This window comes from Panthera tigris, chromosome B1 (assembly GCF_018350195.1).
Source record: "Panthera tigris isolate Pti1 chromosome B1, P.tigris_Pti1_mat1.1, whole genome shotgun sequence".
Classification (NCBI taxonomy): Eukaryota; Metazoa; Chordata; class Mammalia; order Carnivora; family Felidae; genus Panthera; species Panthera tigris.
Genome location: NC_056663.1, coordinates 45,743,819 through 45,763,130, shown reverse-complemented (window position 1 = coordinate 45,763,130; position 19,312 = coordinate 45,743,819). Strand labels below are relative to the sequence as shown.

The 19,312-nt window shown below is 38.4% G+C and overlaps 1 long non-coding RNA gene across 7 annotated transcripts in view; it reads right to left on the bottom strand.

The window, feature by feature from the left end:
* LOC122237905 overlaps positions 1 to 19,312 on the bottom strand; it is a 170,019-nt gene that overhangs the window by 75,753 nt on the left and 74,954 nt on the right. For all 7 annotated transcript variants that reach the window (XR_006216654.1, XR_006216652.1, XR_006216651.1 and 4 more), the window contains one exon: positions 15,488 to 15,626. This is a non-coding gene — a long non-coding RNA (uncharacterized LOC122237905). The remainder of the gene's footprint in view (positions 1 to 15,487; positions 15,627 to 19,312) is intronic.

Genomic DNA, 19,312 nt, shown 5'->3' with positions numbered 1-19,312 from the left:
AGTGTTCATTATAGTGCTACTTTCAGTGAAATCCTATCTTTGACATATTGAGACTACAAAATACTTTGCATTTATAGATCTTGCTGAATTCATGACTATTACGTACACAGCAGCAAGTCATGAAAATTAGAGTTGGGAAAGTCTTATTAGGACTGAAAGTCCATCCCTAGAGGCTATGTGAGAATGCTACTTACAATTCAACATTTATTAAGCTCCAAAATGCACTAGGTCCTTTACAGAGCAAAGAGCTGGACAGAGTCAGAGTCTAAGTTATTTACAATAACACACCATCACTGTGTCCATTTTTCTCTTTAAAGGACTCCAGAAATGACACTTCTAATGTTTTCCACAAACGATGCTATGGCCTGATAGATTTTTCTGATGAGAAGTCTTCCTGGTATCTAGCCTATGTACTCATGTGAAGAGGAGTTTAATTCACCTTCCACCACTAATAATCAGAAGCAAAATAAACCTAAATAATATGAACACTGGGAGTAACTTCTTCCAGTGTTTCACTGAATTTCCTTTCTTATCTTCAAGCAGGAGAGAAGAAAACCAATTCTCAGTAAACGGTGTCTACAGATTTTATAAAAACTGAATAATTAAATAATGTCTCTATGTTCTTTCTCTTCTCCTTTAGCTTTCTCCCACTTTTGATAAAAATACATCCATACAGGAGCACGTGAGTGGCTCAGTTAGTTAAGCATTTGACTCTTGGTTTCAGCTCAGGTCATGATCTCATGGTTCATGAGTTCGAGCCCCACATTGGGCTCCGCACTGACAGTATGGAACATGTTTGGGATTCTCTCTCTCCCTTCTCTCTCTACCCCTACCCTACTTGTGCTCTCATGCTCTCTCTCTCTCTCTCTCTCTCTCTCTCTCTCTCTCTCTCTCAAAATAAATAAACTTTAAAAAATACATCTGTACATATACCTATCACTTAACACAATATCTTGACCACTGCTTGGTACATGGGAAGCATTCAATGAAACTTTTATTAAGTGGATGCATAATAAGAAAAATTTTTTTCAGTAACATGCAATTGTGGTATGCTTGACTCATCTTTGTATTGTTAGGCTAAAAGTGCTAGGGAAAAATATACTAGGAGTTTCAAGATTCACCATGCTTTTGAAAATCTGCCGGTGCAAATTACACAGCTCCTTAGTGTACCTCTAAAATATACAGATTCACACATGGGATTCTACTCCTGAAATCATTATTCCACTATATTCTAATTAACTGGGATGTAAATTTAAATAAGTAAATAAGTAAATAAATAAATAAACAAACAAATTCACAAATCAGAGTGTAAGTCAACTAACATTCATGCCAGGAATTTTGATTACCATTCAAAAGTTATTTTGACTAAAATAAACCAATGTCTACTAAGTGAGAAGTTTTAAAATAAAATAAAATCAGGACACTAGAGTAGTGGGAGCTATCAAGTGAACTAATCTTGGCTCTCTTTTTTTCACTGAGTTGATTGACCTGAGATGGTATAGATCTCAGATGCAGACTATTACTTAAATAAACACAAGCTGCTATAGAAACTATACAGCCAGTTGATGAACTGAATATATTACTACATCTTAGCACTATTTTAGTACCAGGATCTGTGTTCAATGCAAATTCCTCAGGCTGCAATTTATAACCCATTCTCTCACCTTGGCTCTGGAAAGACAGTGATAATTATATTTAACTCTAGAATGTTTCTTAAATCTCATGATATTTACCATATATTAAGTGAGACATTGATCTTCAATTTTCCTGCTAATGGGAAGATGACACTGTGCAGTATTTCCTTTTCCAAATGCTCTCCATGTATCACACCCTTTCTCCTATCTGCCTTACTTCATCCCCATCCCCAACCAAGCAAGGTACACATGGAGATATATCATTAACTTATTTGCCTAAAAATTGAAAAACAAACAAACAACTATTAGTCATAAGGGAAACGTGATATTCTGAAATCTATAGCCACTGGAGGTGAATAAACAAAGTGTGAAAATATTTGCAATAAAAAGTGCAAAGATCTTCATTATTTAGATTAAACAGTAAGAAATGGAAATAAACCTTAGCTGCATTCGAAGGCCGGCTTAGGTAGATAGCTATGGAAGAAACCTATAATAGCTCTGGTGTGCTGGTCAGAAACATGTGGTCTCAGATCTCCTATGAACTAACCATGCAAACTTCAGAAACAATGCACATGCCTTTTCTTGGTTTTAGTTCACTTACTTGTAAAATAAAAAGAAGGACCTAGATTATTCCCAGGTATTTTGCCGCTAACAAATTGCATGTTTTTTAAAAAATTTTTATTCCTTTTTAAAAGTTTTTTAATATTTATTTTTAAGAGAGAGACAGACAGAGAGCAAGCTGGGAAGGGGCAGAGAGAGAAGGAGACACAGAATCCAAAGCAGGCTCCAGGCTCTGAGCTGTCAGCACAGGGCCCAATGCAGGGCTTGAACCTACGAACCGTGAGGTCATGACCTGAGCCAAAGTTGGCCACTTAACCAACTGAGCCACCCAGGCATCCCTTTAATTTTTATTCTTTAAAAAATGTTCTACAGCTCTTGATATAATATAGAGGATATGATTTGACTCTTGGTTTCATAACTATGTACAATAAAAATTTAATATGACATTAAATATCCATATGAGGAATGGCATTCTTAATGAGCATTTGCAGTTAATCTTTGTCACTTTGTCACATCCCTGCCACGAAGGCATCACTACCTTCACTTTACAGATGAGGAAACAGAAGCTAAAAAAAATATAAAGAATTTACTTTGTCACATGGTGTAGTAAAGAGTGGAGCTGGAGTCAGAACCCAGGTCTAACTACAAAGCCCGAGTTCTTTACATCATACCAGAATGAATCTTCAGCAATGAGTTAGAGTTTTAGTTTATAACTAAAGTATTAGTTACTTACTAACTGGTAGTTATAAATTTATAACATTTATAATTTTCAATGTTTTATTCCAGAAGCCAATGAAACATAATAGTGGTACTTAATATATTTGAGCCTTTTCACTATACCAAACACTGCTCCAAGCAATGTATGTGGGTTATGTCATTTAAATTTAGTTGAATCCTGGGGTGCCTGGGTGGCTCAGTCAGTTAAGTTTCCAACTTCAGCTCACATCACGCTCTCCCAGTTGGTGAGTTCAAGCCCCACATTGGACTCTACTCTGACAGCTCAGAGCCTGGAGCCTGCTTGATTCTTTCTCTCTCTCTCTTTCTCTCTCTCTCTCTCTGCCCCTCCCTGCTCATGCTCTCTCTCTCTCTCTCTCTCTCTCTCTCTCTCAAGAATAAACATTAAAATTTTTTTCAAATAAAAATGAATAAATAAATAAATAAATAAATAAATAAATAAATAAATAAATAAATTTAGTGCTATCCTAAGGGGGAACAGAGAAGTGGGCAAAGAGGTCAAATCCCATAGCAAGTGAGTATGAGTTCACATCTGAATACCTGTCCCAGGTTTGAGAGCTTGCCCCCCTCAAACTGAAGTTCTTTCTTAAGCAAATGGAGGAAGTGTTTACAAAGCTGAGTCACTGCAATTGTTACCTGAAGGAAAAACATTTACTGGTGTTGGTCTCATTATTAGTCCTATTTCCAGGCATATCCGAAAATAGAGTATTTGTTCAAATCACTGTTTTCTCGTACTTCAAGTGCTCAAAAACAGTTTCAGGAACCATTGGTTACTGCTACTCATCCCCCTGCTTGGCCACCTGTTGTAACTCCAGTCCTCATCTGTAATCTGTCCCCATTCCATATTTAACCTGTGAGAGGTATCTGATCCCTTTAAGATTTGTATAGATCTTGCAACAGTGAAGACTTCATTATTTTCAACAGCTGAGTATTTAATAAGTGACACATAAATTAGATATGTGTCAATATGTACTTCAATGTATGTTAACGTACACAAACCAAGAAGTAAGTGTATGGATAAAAAAGCAGAGACCCTTTTGGTTTTCTTTTCAAGTGCATCTGAACTAGATTTTCAATTTTTCACATGTCAAATTGTTGTAAAGTTTGGCATAGCAGAAAAATTGAATGTTTGGGAAATACCAGTTTGCTTTTTAAGGAAAAGAGTCACTCCAAACCCTGCTGACATGTTACTCTTTGGTAAGACTTGCATTTATACTAAATATGCCTAACGTATCATCTTCAGTGGGTGGAATTCACAGTCTCCCGTGACCTGGAAACACTAAGTCGTTCATTTCCTCAGGAGAGTATGCATCTGGCTGTGACATGCTGAATAAATCCATCATATTTCTATCAGAAAGTAGTATTCCAATTTAGATTGCTTAACCCAAACAATCATATTGTGCCCACAGATAAAAACTGACATGAAAGAAAACAACTAACTATTGACTGAATTTAACAAAGGTTCCCTTTTACCATCTTCAAACAACGAGTTCGTTACATGGGCCCACTTTCCCAAGTCAGTCTGTATATGCCAAGAGGGTTGGGAAGTCCAAGAAGATTGTCACCTTACACAGTGAAGAGAACAAGTGGCACTTACCCCAATTTTACATCCTCCATTTAATAAATATTGGCAACTAATTTTGATTTTTCATCCTCCAAAATGGTGAGAATCTGGGAATATCTCAACAGCTCTGCAGAATGTGCTCCTTCTGTTTGGAATGCTCTTCCCCCAGGTATCTGCACAGCTCACTCCCTTTTATCCTTCAGACCTTTGCATAAACTTCATTTTATCTGTGAGGCTTACTTTAATTAGTTCATTTTAACCTACCACTGCAGTCCCTATCACTTTCTCAACTTCTGCTTCTCAATAGCACTATTATATTTGATTTTCTACACATCTTTTCTGTTTTTAGTGTCTCCTCACACTAAAATGTAAATTCCAGAAGGGCAGAGAGTTTGTTTAGCTCACTGCTGTATCTGCAGTGCCTAAAAGAGTGCCTGGCTCATAGCAGGTGCTCAATAAATATTTATTTGTTTGATGAATAAGGGAATGATATCCCCCAAATATAGGTTTGCAACACTTCTGGTAGATCCTATAATGTCCCAGTTTTATATATAAATAGAGCTTCTCAGGGCACCTGGGTGACTCAGTTGGTTAAGCATCCAACTCAGGTCGTGATCTCATGTCCGTGAGAGAGCCGCACATCAGGCTCTGTGCTGAGCATGGAGCCTGCTTGGGATTGTCTCTCTCTCTCTCTCTCTCTCTCTCTCTCTCTCTCTCTGCTCCTCCTCTGCTTGTGCTCTCTCTTTCTCTCTCTCAAAAATACAGAAACATTATAAATAAATAAATAAATAAATAAATACATAAATAAATAAATAAATAAAATAGAGCTCCTTATCAGGGATACAGTCTACTAAAAGGCTTATTTTCTTTTCAAAACAATTAGAAAAATGTTGGTTGGAACATCCAGCATCTTTTTTTCAAAGACCTCAAAAGTCCAGGAACCTCATAAGTTGCAGTGATTTGTGTCCTAATCTTGATCTATCGCTGTCTCAGCAGGGTGACCTTGTCCAAATCACTTAGAATCTTGGAACCTCAGTTGTACAGGAATGAAAATTAAAGAACACAAAGTTAATGGTGATTGGTTTTGTTCCATATTCTCAAACCCCATGATTCTTAGGGTATATTCTTTCTTCATTTAATATTTCATGTGTATAGAGCATATACTTGTTAATTAAAAATCCAGACTAGGGGCGCCTGTGTGGCTCAGTCGGTTGAGCGTCCGACTTCAGCTCAGGTCACGATCTCGCGGCCCGGGAGTTCGAGCCCCGCATCGGGCTCTGGGCTGATGGCTCGGAGCCTGGAGCCTACTTCCGATTCTGTGTCTCCCTCTCTCTCTGCTTCTCCCCCGTTCATGCTCTGTCTCTGTCTCAAAAATAAATAAACGTAAAAAAAAAATTTTTTTTTAAATCCAGACAAAATAGAACACTTGCTCAAAAGATATAGAAAATAAGGAATCAGGAAGATCTGTTATCTGGGCTTTCATATAAAAGTTTTTATATGGAATTTATGTGAAAGTTATTTAAAAAGTCAAATGTTTTAGCTCCTTTGTCATTACCTCTGCCATTGACAGCTCTGAATTTGTGAATTACACCCTACATAAGCACAGTTCCAAGTTTCTTTTCTTACCCAGATTACAAAGCCACTGAATTGTCTTTTCATCTTGGATGCCCCATTGAACATACTATACAATTTTTCAACACCATAATTTGATCTGAGAACATCTGCAAAAAATCTGGAATGCATTTTTCCCCTTCTCAGCACTTGACTTCAAGCCTCACATGTCAGACATTCTTCCACAGTTTCTGTGACATATTATTGGGCAAACCATCAGCAATACTTATGTTTTGGAGAGTGCCAATATGAACAGGAAATGAGCCAGGTTAACATCATCATTAACAGAATCTTAACTACCTGTTCAACCTATGGATAAATCTGTTCTTTTAGAAATAATAATCTTGTGGCATTTTCCTCACTGTTATTCTTCATTTGAAATGGTTTCTTAAGTACAATCAAGATTATTTCATTCACATATTTATTTTCTCAAATAATTGAAACTTCCAGGAAAGAACTGCAAGGCATTCCCTGGGGTCACTGTCTTAAAAGGTAAGGAAGTTCAACTAAACATTCACATTTTACCTCAATCATGCACACACAATAGCTAATGTTTCCTTTCTCTTATTGTATTCCTTCACTCTAGGCCTTATTCCCTCCTTTCCACAAAAATTCACCCGGAAATGCCACCACTTCCTTTGATTTCCCCTCCCTATTTTCCCCCTTCCTTTCATATTTGCCTTTGATCACTCCTTTATTTTCATCTTATTTTCTTGTGGATTTCTAGCTATCTGCTCCTTTTCTCTGCTCTTCCTATGTATCTTGGAAGATTTTATTTATTTTTGGTTCTGACAGATTAGGTGTGTTAAACAGCTGAAATTTACTTTCTCATGATTCTGGAGGCTGGAAATTCAAGATCAAGGTGTCTGTAGGGTTTCTTTGGGGGCCTCTCTCCTGGGCTTGAAGATGGCTGTCTTTCTCTGTCTCTTCACATGGTCTTCCTTCTGTGTGTGTCTGTGTCCTGATCTTTTATTCTTATAAGGATACCAGTTATATTGGACCAGGACTTATCCATGTGACCTCATTTTACCTTAATCACTATGTTCAAAGTCCTATCTTCAAATACGGTCACATGTCTTGGGTGTTAGGGGCTAGGATTTCAACATATGAATTTGAGGGAACACATCTCAGCCCATAACTGGTTCCTTCCTTCTCTTTTCTCTTTGATTATTCACCTACTATTTTTCTATGCTTTCCTATTTCATTTTTATGATTTATTTATTTACTCTGGTCTCTATTCATTAGACCGATCCCTTTTTCATGCCGCAGGGACAATCTTATCCCCACTGCTCTCCAGAGACACTCACCCCCAAGAATCCCAGCAACAAAAAAAACACTCTGGCTTTTTGTCTTGAGACCAAAGAAAGGAGTTTGAAGATAACATGTGGAAGTGGTCACATATGGCTCCTCCACTCCGAACCAGATGCTGGGAGATATCATTCAGCCAACATACTGCCACAGAGAGAAACGAGAAGGGGACAAAAAGGCCAAGCTGCCAGATTTCAAACTTTGTATTTGTTTCTATGAAGGGTTAGAAGTATATTGCCAATTTTTTTTTCCTTTTAAACTTGCTGCTGACTCATCACACTTAATAACTGAGCAGAAATATATCAGTTCTTCTTTCACTTTCATCATCCTTAAAGAAGGAAAAGCAACTAATCTTATCATTATCCGCTCAAACACTACTCAGTGACTGTGCAGCCACAGAACTCCAGAGAAGCTCTCTGGAGGTCTTCTTACTCAGAGGTGTGGTGGCAGCAACTTGCATTCCTGACTAGCCTTCTCCACTGTAGGAGTCTTAACTCCATTCTTTTGCTCCGAGTGTTTGTTGAATCGGAGCCTTTATTCTTTTCCCCAGTCTAGCATGTATAGGAGAGATGCTCCTGCCCTGGAGACATACCGTGCTGTGTTCAGTCTGTTCTGAGTTTCCCAACAGGCAGAAAAAGCATATGCTTAGGGCACTCTGCAAGGCAGGATCATCAAAAAGATGTTTGAAAGAGTTTTATATTTAATAATGATATCTCTCCAGAAAAGCATTAAATGGGCCATCTTTGAGGGAAAAAATTCAATCTTAATGGACTTATATATTTGTATTTTACATCTTGGTATTAGTATTTCATAATTTTTAATTACATATCTCAGAAGAATGGGCACAAGATAAGATTCTTGGTACTATTCTTTCTAATTGTCTTAGTCCGACTCATTTTATATTTAAAGTACAATTAGAAATTAGAAGTTATTTATTGTAAGAAGTGTGAATATAACTAGCATTTTAACTACTCTTGAATAGAGTTAGTTTTCAAAAGGTATTAAGTTTAAGGCATTGAAAAAAGGCGTGATTCAGAATATTCACTGGCTCTGGTCTTGCAGCATTTTTATTTCATTGTGGATCATCCATGTATTTTTCAAACTCCCTTAAGTTCTTATTTATTGATGTGTCTCTGAGTATTTAGTTCATGGGAACTGATCCAAAAAGAATTGCAAGGGTGCCTCATTGAGGATTAAAGCCACAGAGTGACAGCTCAATCCTTGGCCTACCTCCATCTGGAGGCTTCAGTTCCATGTAGACACCAGCACATATCCTCTCCCCATTAGAGAGAATTTAAAGAAGTCTAGGTTAAGAGTGGAAAAAAAAAAACATCCAATTAGCCTGTTTGCCCTCCTTGGTCTCAAGGTCCAGTAACTGAGTCCCAGTACTGGTAAACTGCCAATCTCCCAGTCCCTCTGGGATCGTAGCCTTCCTCCAACTCATACCAAAGGACTTACTTTCAACAACTACACCACAATGTCTCTTCACAACAGAAGCTCATTCAACTTAAAGACAACACTGGGGAGGACTTATGGCAAACGTTAGCCCCATTTTTTGAGGTATCATCTACCAGTTTTTCAAGTGAGGAAATTAGTTCAGTGACTTGCTCCAAATCCCATCTGATTTGGCATATATTGTCATTATCTTAGCTCTACCCTTTCTCCCAAACAACACCCTCTTCCCTGCTTCCTGTTTCCTGCTTTCCACAAAAAATTTGACATCCAATTAAAGCAGTACATTTCAAATGAGATTTAGATACCCAGGAACTGTTTAAGAGCAAAAATTAGAAAAAAAAAAAAAAAGACACAAAGTATCTTGTTTAGACATTACATCAGTTCATGCCCCTGTACTCCAATATAGACTCTATGCATCCTTCTGGATAAGAGTGACCTCTTGCCCCACTCTTGCCCTTATCATATCACTTACAAAAGGCCAAGGTTGAGAGTCAAATACTGACTCTTGTCTATGCAAATTGAACATGTCTTTTGTTCAACAATTTACAGTATGGTTTTCATGTTGAGAGCCACAAAGCTCAGAAAGTAAACACTAGAAAAATTTAAGAATCGGCATTGCATTTACTGGGATGCTGCTTTTGGTTTATCTAAATATTTTCCACTCAAATGAACTTTAAATGACTTGTATATAGTGTATGTCCTCATCTCTACAAGAACCACTTGAATAATGCTGTAATTAATATGCACCATCACACAAATAGGCCCTGTGAATATAAATACACTCTCCACAGAGCGTACCTACATTTGTACTTATTCTCTAAAATAAACAGCAATTGATGCAACTGGAGTGATGTGTACAATCTGCAGCAGAGTACTGAGCATGCAGAATGTACTAAAAAAAATGCATTTGTGATGGAGCCAATATTAAGCGCACAGCAACATGACTGATGGGAGTTCTCTGTAGTAAAAGTCCACAGAGTGGGAAACATCTTGCTGTGTTATTATACAGGGCAACGTGTGAAAGCTAATATATAACAGTTGTAGAAGCAAATGATTTGAATGAGTCTCTATTCAAACCTCCAGAGGGCCATAACTGATTTTCAGTTTTAGTTTTAGTTTTAAATCAGAGCAAAGCAATAACAATTTAAATAATCTTTTAAGGCACGGGCTTCTTTTTGCTGCTGGATATGTCACTTTCTGGGGAAAGAGCTAAATGGTCAGAGTACCAGCATGCTGTCTTTCTTAGCAGAAAAGGAGGAAGAAGGAGGATTTATGAGTGGCCTTGGAGTCCAGTTTTCTGTAGGATGACACCTTTGGCAAATGAAGAGGGGGACTCATGCCTATCCTCACAGTGTGGTGGGGAATAGTGATAGGGAAACTGAGGCAATGTCCTCAAATATCTTCATTTTTGGGAAGTGCAATTGGAGATCCAGAAAAGCAGTGTGACTTACTTACGATCACACAAGTACCTTAATGGCAAAGCCAGACCCTTAACCAAACCTCTGAATCCCCTGCCTCTGCATGCTTGGTATTTGGAGATGAGGCAGGAATTGAAGATTGTCAACTTAGTGTCAATTTATGAAGCTACAGAAGAATTCATATCTGAAAAATCTTTTTTTTTTCTCATACAGACACACCGACCTCCAGAACATGAGGCTGAAAGTGAGCACTGATATCCAAGAGGCGAGCCAATTACCATTAAGAAATCTGTTCTTTCTATGTGCTCCAAGAGCTGTTCACACCCAGCTGCACAACCTCACAGGGCTTTAGTCAATGGTTACAGGTCACTCGTCTGCCACGGTGCTCTGGAAAGTCATAAGGCAGGGCAGAATTTCTGGGTCAGAAAGGATCTGAGAGGCCATCTATTCTAATGTCCCACAATTTCCAGAAATCTTCCCTGTCACGTTACTAATACTAGATGATGGTTCAGCCTTTGTTCTAGAACTCCCAGTGGCAGAAGCTTGCTATATTCTGAGGCCGTGTGACCCATCCCATTGTGCTATTTATCTGGAAATTGGTGACCAGGACTACAAAGTATGGTTGTATAAGCATTTTGAGATGTGTACAGCAATGTCCTGGTGAGCAAAACAGTAGCAATGCCAATCTAGTAGCCTTCTGTTCTAAAGTAATTGCGTCTACCCGGATGGAGGAGGATTCTTTGTACAAAAACATCTGTCTCCCAAGCTGGGTGTCAGTGAAGCTGTCAGTGACTGGGAGGAGGAAGGGAGAAGGAAGTCCAACATTTTCCAGTTTACACAATCACTAGTGGTGGTCTTAGTGGCAATATGTATAATGCTTCTAGACATGAGGGGAGAACTGACAAGAAAAGGCCGTAAGAGAAGTGTGCTGATGTGGATACTGAAGCCCGGAAGTGATTTCTCCAGTGCGGTAAGAAGATAAACCAACTGTTCAGTCTTGTGCCACCAGTGAGCTTCTGCGCTCAACAAAAGTCAAAGTCTCCGGGACCTTTTAAAGATGAAGGGAAGCGGTACTTGGGGTCTTTGACTGCACAACCTCAAGGGTGAAAGTGAAGATTGTGCTGCTAAAAGTCCACTATCCTGAAAGTTCTCCTAATGTCAGACCAGTTCCTTGAGCATCCAGATCCAACCTAACTTTCAGGCTTCATTTCCTGCCATTTTGATATCTCCCTTAACTTAGTCACCACTCTTCACCAAAGTGACACCGTCTACATTCCAGCCACACTGTGCTCTTTGCCATTGCACAAACACCTGACTCTTTGGCCTACTATCCCTCCATCCTAAGCTCTTTCCTCTGATTTGTCTAGCCTCTCCCTGGAATTGCCTTGGCATGTTTCCATCCATAATCCTGGATCCAGCTCAGTAGTTATCCCCTTTGAGAACATGTCTTCCCCAAGCTGTTTCCATAACTCTTGGGTCTCAAAGATGGGTACTGTTTCTTATTTAATTTCAAATATCTCTGGGCCCTTGATATTTAGAGTGGAGAAATGAATATCTTGTTATATCCATTTCCAAATCAGGGCCATCTGAAACAGGCTTTCACTGGACTTTGCTTTTATGTGGCTATAACTTTCCTACACTATCTTCCACTAGTTTTATTCTCAAATTCTTGAGATTCCAAACCTGTGCATTCTTTAGATGTTTAGTTTCCTTATTGAAAATAGAAATGATGATGTAAATATCTCATCGGTTTAGAGGATTAAATGAGATAATGTATGTACAATGCTTAGCAAAGTGCCTGGTATATTAGCAGGGGCTCAATTATTATTGGTTTATATTCCATTCCCATGGTGCATCTACTTTTGGATCAGACTAAAGGGGGATTTACTAAATCGTAATGACTAACCTTCTAAAACTAAGTTAGAAAACCACTGGCATTAACTAAAAAGAAAATAGATGTAAAATCTTAGAAGAACACGAGCTTTGCTTTAAATTGTGACCCACGTCTATCATAGCGGATGATTGTTCTATTGACGTTTTGGGGAACTCACTTTCAGGTCGAAACTTTCTGAATCCCACAAATGTTTTTCAAAGACTCAGGACTGTTAATTCGAACTAGAAATGAGATAATAGTGTGTGACTAAATACTTGCCTTACTCTTGGTCCATCTCCTTTTATGGCTTCTTGCATAAGTTAAGTCCCTGCATTATGGAGGAATCTCCCTAATGCATAGTCTAAATATTTCATATGGGATTTAAAATCTATAATCATTGCTCTGAGTTTAGTTGACATTGGAATCAGACTATCTCCCTCTTCCACATAAAATTCACTTTATTATAATTTTAGGTCATAGGTCATGATTTAAGCTTTTCCTTCATGAGACTAACTCATCTCTATTCCTTGCAGCCCCCAGCTGCATCATGTTTTTTAAATCCACTTGCTTTCATTTAAAATCACTCTAAAGCATATCAGAATGGGGCCCTGAATGTGTTTTTCTAGTTAATGAAAACCAGTATCACTGCCACATCCGTATATCTCAAAGAACACGTTTAATCTCATCCTGATCTGTCACAATTATTTGTCAGGCTGAGAGCTATTGATTATGAATGGTAATTACTTGCTTAAGGAATCCCTCTCCAGGTTCTGAATTTCAAATCACAGCACCTTTGGGCTTGCTGCAGAGGCTGTTCCTTGGACAGAGGAAAGAGGAGGTAACTGAAGTGGCGAGCCTTTCCTCTGGAGGCTGCTGAAGAGATTGATGAAATCACAGATAGTCTTTAACCAAATACCAAGCCTACCTGACAGAAACCACACAGCAATTCAAAGGGTCCAGGAGTAAGAGCAATGCATTTTAAACATACTCCCAGCCGTTGGTCTGTCAGTAACAAATTAGACTTGTCACTTTCTCCAAGCAGATTTAGTAAGGACATTACCAATGTTAATGATCTGTGCTTGCCACTAGAGGAAGAAGCTGGAAGCAGAGTTTGGTAGCGCCAGGGGAAACCTTTCATTTTCCTTCCATTCTTTTCCTCTGGCTGCACGGAAGCAAGACAAGGGCCGCTTTTCCATAGTCGTCCTTCTCTCAAGTTTGGGAAGTGTCAGATGATATGAGAATTTCCTTTATATTCTACTCAACAGACAGGCCAACACTTACCCACTGTTTACTCCTATGTGTGAGTTCAATTTAGGACTGTCAGGGGAACGAACCTCCAAGAGGAGTGTGTGTGTGTAAATGGAGGGCTTGTTGTACAGGATGCGGGCTTTCTTAGGTTGTCCCTGGGGAGGTAATGTTTTAAGAACAGTGTGTTTAAAACAGGATCCAAACTCCCCTGGACCCGGCTTTACTGAATCCCATTTTCTAGAGGGAAGAACTTGAAACTAAAGTGCAAACAGGAGCCCAATGCTGTAATGATGAACTACCCACATGGAACATGTTCACCGTTAGAAAGAAAACTCCTTTCATTTATCCCCAATAATTAAGGATTTTTTCCTTTAATGCATAGATGCAATGCCAGTGATAAGTCCCCTTTACTTTCTTAAAGTGTATTTTTCAAAACTTATTCAGAAGAGCAAACAATAGTGAAAATGGGATGTCTCTCCAACCCAATTGTGGCCATTTACTTAGTAGTAGATATGTAGTAGATAATGGAAATCAATCCATCTAAAACTACCAAGTTCCAGTAATTATTTCAGGGACCTAAAGTTCAAAATTGAAAAAAAAAAAAAAAGAAGAAAAAAAAACCTTAATGGTGATGGCTCAGGTTGAAACTGTTGAAAATTAATTTCATCCAACACCCATAGAGGTTATTAGATATAAGACAGACTAAAATGTTGCATTACATTAAAGGAAAAAATGGGTTTCAGAGAAAAGACTGTAAGTCTGGCTATATTAAAAGTGGATGATTTATAAATCAAAGTCTCCTGAGTTTGTCAATAGTTTTGCATTTACTTTTGAGATCAAGCAACAGGTCACGTGACTCACAGGCCTAGGCCCAGAGACCCACAAATGAGTTAATAAAAACCATCATTAAGGGTGATTCAGGAGGGAAATGTATTTCATGTTCTTGATATTCTAAGATGTTTTTTTTTTTTTTTTCTTATGGCTGTGGGGGGAAAAAAGATCAATGACAGAGAGCATGGATCAAAGAGACAGACTTTGCTGTGTTCGTTTTCCTATAGACTTGACTGAGTCAGGTTTGCTTTCAAGCTCTGAGTTTGCAGCGGCTGGGTAACAGGAAAAACGCCCCAAAGAGAGGAAGCAAAACCGCAAAAGTCCAAACAGGCAGCTTGAAGGAAGGCTTTCAGAAACAGCTCTGGTTTACTCCCACCTCCCCCACCCCTTCTGTATTCCAAGCCAGCACCTGCCCCAGCACCAAAGCAGCAATCAAGCCGTGTGTGCGCTTCTTACCATAAGCTAACACCTTTCTTTGCCTTGATTCCTGGGCTTTGAAGTCTTACTGCACACGAACATACATCAGGTTGAATTTCTACAGGGCAAACTTCAGGTTTGTTTTTTTTTTCCTGAGATTTTTCTCTTTTTTTCCCCTCTCTTGTCTTCTTGTTGCTTTTTTTATATACATTTCTTCAGCATGTACTTCACCCTCAATCCTATTTTCCTTTTTAGAGCTGCCGTCCCTGACTAGCCATTCTTAGTCAAGAGATGACTAAGTTCTGGGAGGCATCTCCCACTGGGAACTCTGCCTCCATGCAAGCAGGTTTGAATTGCAGGTTGGCTGCATTTTTGATAAGTCCTCAACATAATGTACTATCAACCAGGGATGGAGGAAGCCAGTGGCATTTGGACTGAGCCACTCAAGGAACATATTTTTCAGACATATTGGATTTTGCAAAGTCTACATCGGATTTTGCCCCACAGGTGTACTACTTATTTATTCCTTTAATTTCCAGGCCTTTGTGGATTTAAGAGGGCCTGAATCCATAGGAGCAAATTACAATGAAGACTTTTACAGCTCTGCTTAAAACCCAAGATGCAAAGAAAATCTAAATGGATGTCAATTCTGAACTTAGCGACAAATGGTCTATTTCCAACATGCTGTACAACTGTGCTCAAAATCCAGGAGTAAGAAAAGGATAAAAATGAAGTAACACATACCAGTATATGTATTTGCCAGGTTTTGCCGTAGTAGCAGCAAACTCAGTATCTCGGTGGATAATAACACAAACATCTACTGCTTACTCACAGGTCTGTGAATTGGGTGTGGCTCTGCTGGGCTCAGCTGGGCTTGGCTCCAGGCTACTATTTGTCTTGAAGTCTGCTCTGCTGGTCATATCCTGGGAACTTCAAGGAGAACTCAGGGAATAGCCACTATTTGGGATGTGCTGGTGACAGAAGACAGAAATTCAAGACAATGAGCAGAAACATAGAATTCCTCTTAAATGCTTCACTTGGAGCAGGTATAATATCACCCTGCTTGTATTTCATTGTCCCAAACAGGTCACATGATCAAGCCCAATGTCAATGGGACATAGGAAATATAGTATAATAATAATAAATAAATATTTGGTCTTTGTTCCTGGTTCCTGGCATAGATTTCCTCAAACTCTCAGAATCTACTATCTTTTATATGCTAATTGGATGACTCATGAGGAAGGGGAGCCCCAGGTAGCTTCAAGATGGGTGATGGTCACATGAAAAGCCAACAATGAGAATGCAGAGTAGAACTTTTAGCCCTGTCCCCATGAGGGTAGAGGGACTTGCGACTGAATTCAATCACCAACATCCAGTAATTTAATCATGTGTTCCTATATGATGAAACCTCCACAAAAACTCCTATGATGGGGTTTAGAAAGCTTCTGGGTTGAAGAATGCATTGATGTGCAGTGAGGCACGAAGTTCTGTGTCTCCCCACTCCCACTTTGCCCAATGCCTCTCTTCCAGTTGGCTGTTTCTGAATTGTATCCTTATAAGAAACCAGCAACATAACTGAAGCACCTTCCTGAGTTCTATGACTCATTTTAGCAAACTATTAAAACTTGGGGTTGGGGGTGTTCAACCCCTGAGTTGGTACTCAGCAGGAAGAAGTGCGGGTAGCTTGGGGACCCCATTTTCAGCTGACATCTGAAATGGAGACAGTTTTGAAGGACAGAGCCTTTAACCTGTGGGCTCTACACTATTGATGGGTGGGTATTGTCAGAATTGAATTGTTGGCTACCCAGTCAGTGTTGAAGAATTGGAGACTTGGAATGGCATATTTGGTGTCAGAAAACACCACACAGAAGGATATTTTAATCACAGGGAAACAAGGCTGAGTACTTATGAGCAAATAATATAGTCCACCACAAGGTACTTTGGAACAGATTTAAATACATTACAAATACTTAGCACTATTGAAGGTCCTCAAATCCCAATTTCCCAGTCTACTCCCCACCTAAATGCAGCAAACAGTATCATCTCCATATTTCATAAAAACATCAACATCATTCAGCATTAGCCAGAGGAGATCCTTTGTTTCCCAGTGAACATTTCATATAACTTGAAATGATAAAAAATAAGAATTACGGGGACATGGTCTGGATCCCCAGGTAGGTTTCAAATACTTGAAGGAAAATATTCTATCACTATGCTATCACTATACTCCCTGTACTGACCTACACAAAATCTGACACATACACAGTGCCAGGTATGTTTTGCTCATTCATAACCTATAGTTCTTGGTGGAAGAACTTTTACTCTTATGTGTGGAGTTATAAAGGCATTTACTTAAGAGTGTTTAAAAGACTCTCCCCAAGAATGTCATATATTTGTTTTCTCAAACTCTACACAGATCCCTGGCTTGTCTTCAACTTAATTTACAGAGTCAAAAAAGAAAGACAAAAAAGGTAAAAAATAAAGCTAGCATAGTCCTGGGTGCTTATCTTTCCTTAGTGCCTTTGATCCTCATGACAGCTCTATAAGGGGGATATTACCACCCTTGTGTTCAGCCCTAGTTTTCCAGATGAGAAAACTGAGACTCAGACACAAATGTACACAACTAGCATGTAGTAGAACCGACACTTGACCTTAGTTCTATGTAACAAAAGCTTTTCCTTCTACTCAATATTTTTCTATAGCAAAAGTCCCAGGCTCAACCTTGTTGAAGGAAAGACTAAGTAAGAAATGTTGTCATATATATTATGAAATCAATAAAATGTTACCTGAATTTGGAAAAGAAAGGGGGCAAAGTAAGACTATATTAACCTGGATAAAGGAGACTGATGGTAGAGATCTCGAACATAAGTTATTTTTTTATAACTAGGGTTTGTTTGTTCATTTCCCAGACCCCTCTATGTGTTTTATGCTCCACAAGTATACAATAAACAACCCCTTACAAGTGGGCGGAAGACCTGAAGAGACAATTCACCAAATAAGCACATGGAAACATACCCAATATCACTACTCATTAAGAAAATGCCAATTAAAACTATAGTGAGATATTATAACATACCCAACAAAATGGCTAAACTAAAAAAAAGAAAAAGAAAAAAGATTCAGACAATAACAAGTATTGAGAACAATGTAGAGTAACTGGAACTCTCATATACTGATACAAAGTAAAATTCTATACCAAATCCCACAACCACTTCATAAAACAGTTTGGTGGTGTTCTAACGGTAAATAAACCATATGATCCAACTATTTGGCTACTAGATATTTTACCAAGAAAAATAAAAATATATGTGTACAAAAATACTTATACACAAATGTTCATAGAAGCCTGATTTGTAACAATCAAAAACTGGAAATGACCCAAAGATCCACGAAAAGACACATGCATAAATAAAGTGTGGTATATCCATACAATGGAGTACTACTCAGTGATAAAAATGATCTGTGGATACCCACAACATGGATGAATCTCAAGATATTTATGCTAAGTGAAATAAGCCAGACCATCTAAAAAATTATATAATTCATGTGAAATTCTAGAAAATGCAAACTGATTTATAGTGACAGAATGTAGATCAGTGGTTGGACAAGGATGGGAAGTAGGAGACATAAGAAGGAAGAATTAGAGCATGAGAAAACTTTTGGAGGTGATCAAAAATAATTTTTTAATTTTGATTGTGATGATGTGCTCATGGAGATATACATGTGTCATAACTTATTAAATTATAACTTTGTGGTATGTGCAATTTACTGTATGCCAATTATATCACAATAGAGCTTATTTTTTTAAAAAGTGCATCATATTGTAAAGGCATGTTGTAAAGAATAAATGATTTCAGACATGAAATCTCAGAACAGCATCTGACACATTGCAAGCACTCAATACACACTAAGATCTTACTATTATTGTTATCTATTAGGGATGCTACAGAATCATTGCTGGCATGAAGTATAATCTGAAAAGATCTACTTTCTACTTCCTGTGGCAATTGCCTTCGTATGTCACTGCTCAATCACAACAGAGTAGACAAAAATCTAAGGCAAAGATTTAAAACTAACTCTGACCAATGAACATTTTCTCATGTCTACATTTCACAATGTGAGAAGTATATTAGGAAAATAGAATCTGTTCTGTGTGAAGTCAAATTGTTACTACCAAGGAAGGCTCTTGATAAACTTTAATGAGACACAATAGTTTAGCATTACTGAGCTCAGAAGTTTAAATTCTCTCCCAACCATCTTCCCTTTCCACCTACCTTGAATTCTGAGTGAGATTCAAAAGTTCCTGAATGTTCTATTCTTTCTTAGGGAACTGAAAGTGAAGTTAGCCCAGCTCTAAGGTTTATCAGAATCCACATGTTTTAGCAATTGTTTCAATTTCCTAGGTATTATACAAGAGAAAAACTATCTTCTCTTCACTCCTTTACTTGTACACCATGGTGCTCTATTATCATTGCTAGGTGGTTCACCTTCATGGCGTATGGATTGCTGCTGAGACCCAGAGATCCTATAAAAGGGGGCCTCAGAAATATAACAATTTCAAGTTTTTCTTTAGGTTGGAGCCATGGTAAAAAAGGATGTGTGCTATGAGTACTGGGGACCGGCCAAGAAAGTCACAAGCAAAGTAGCCACAGGCTGC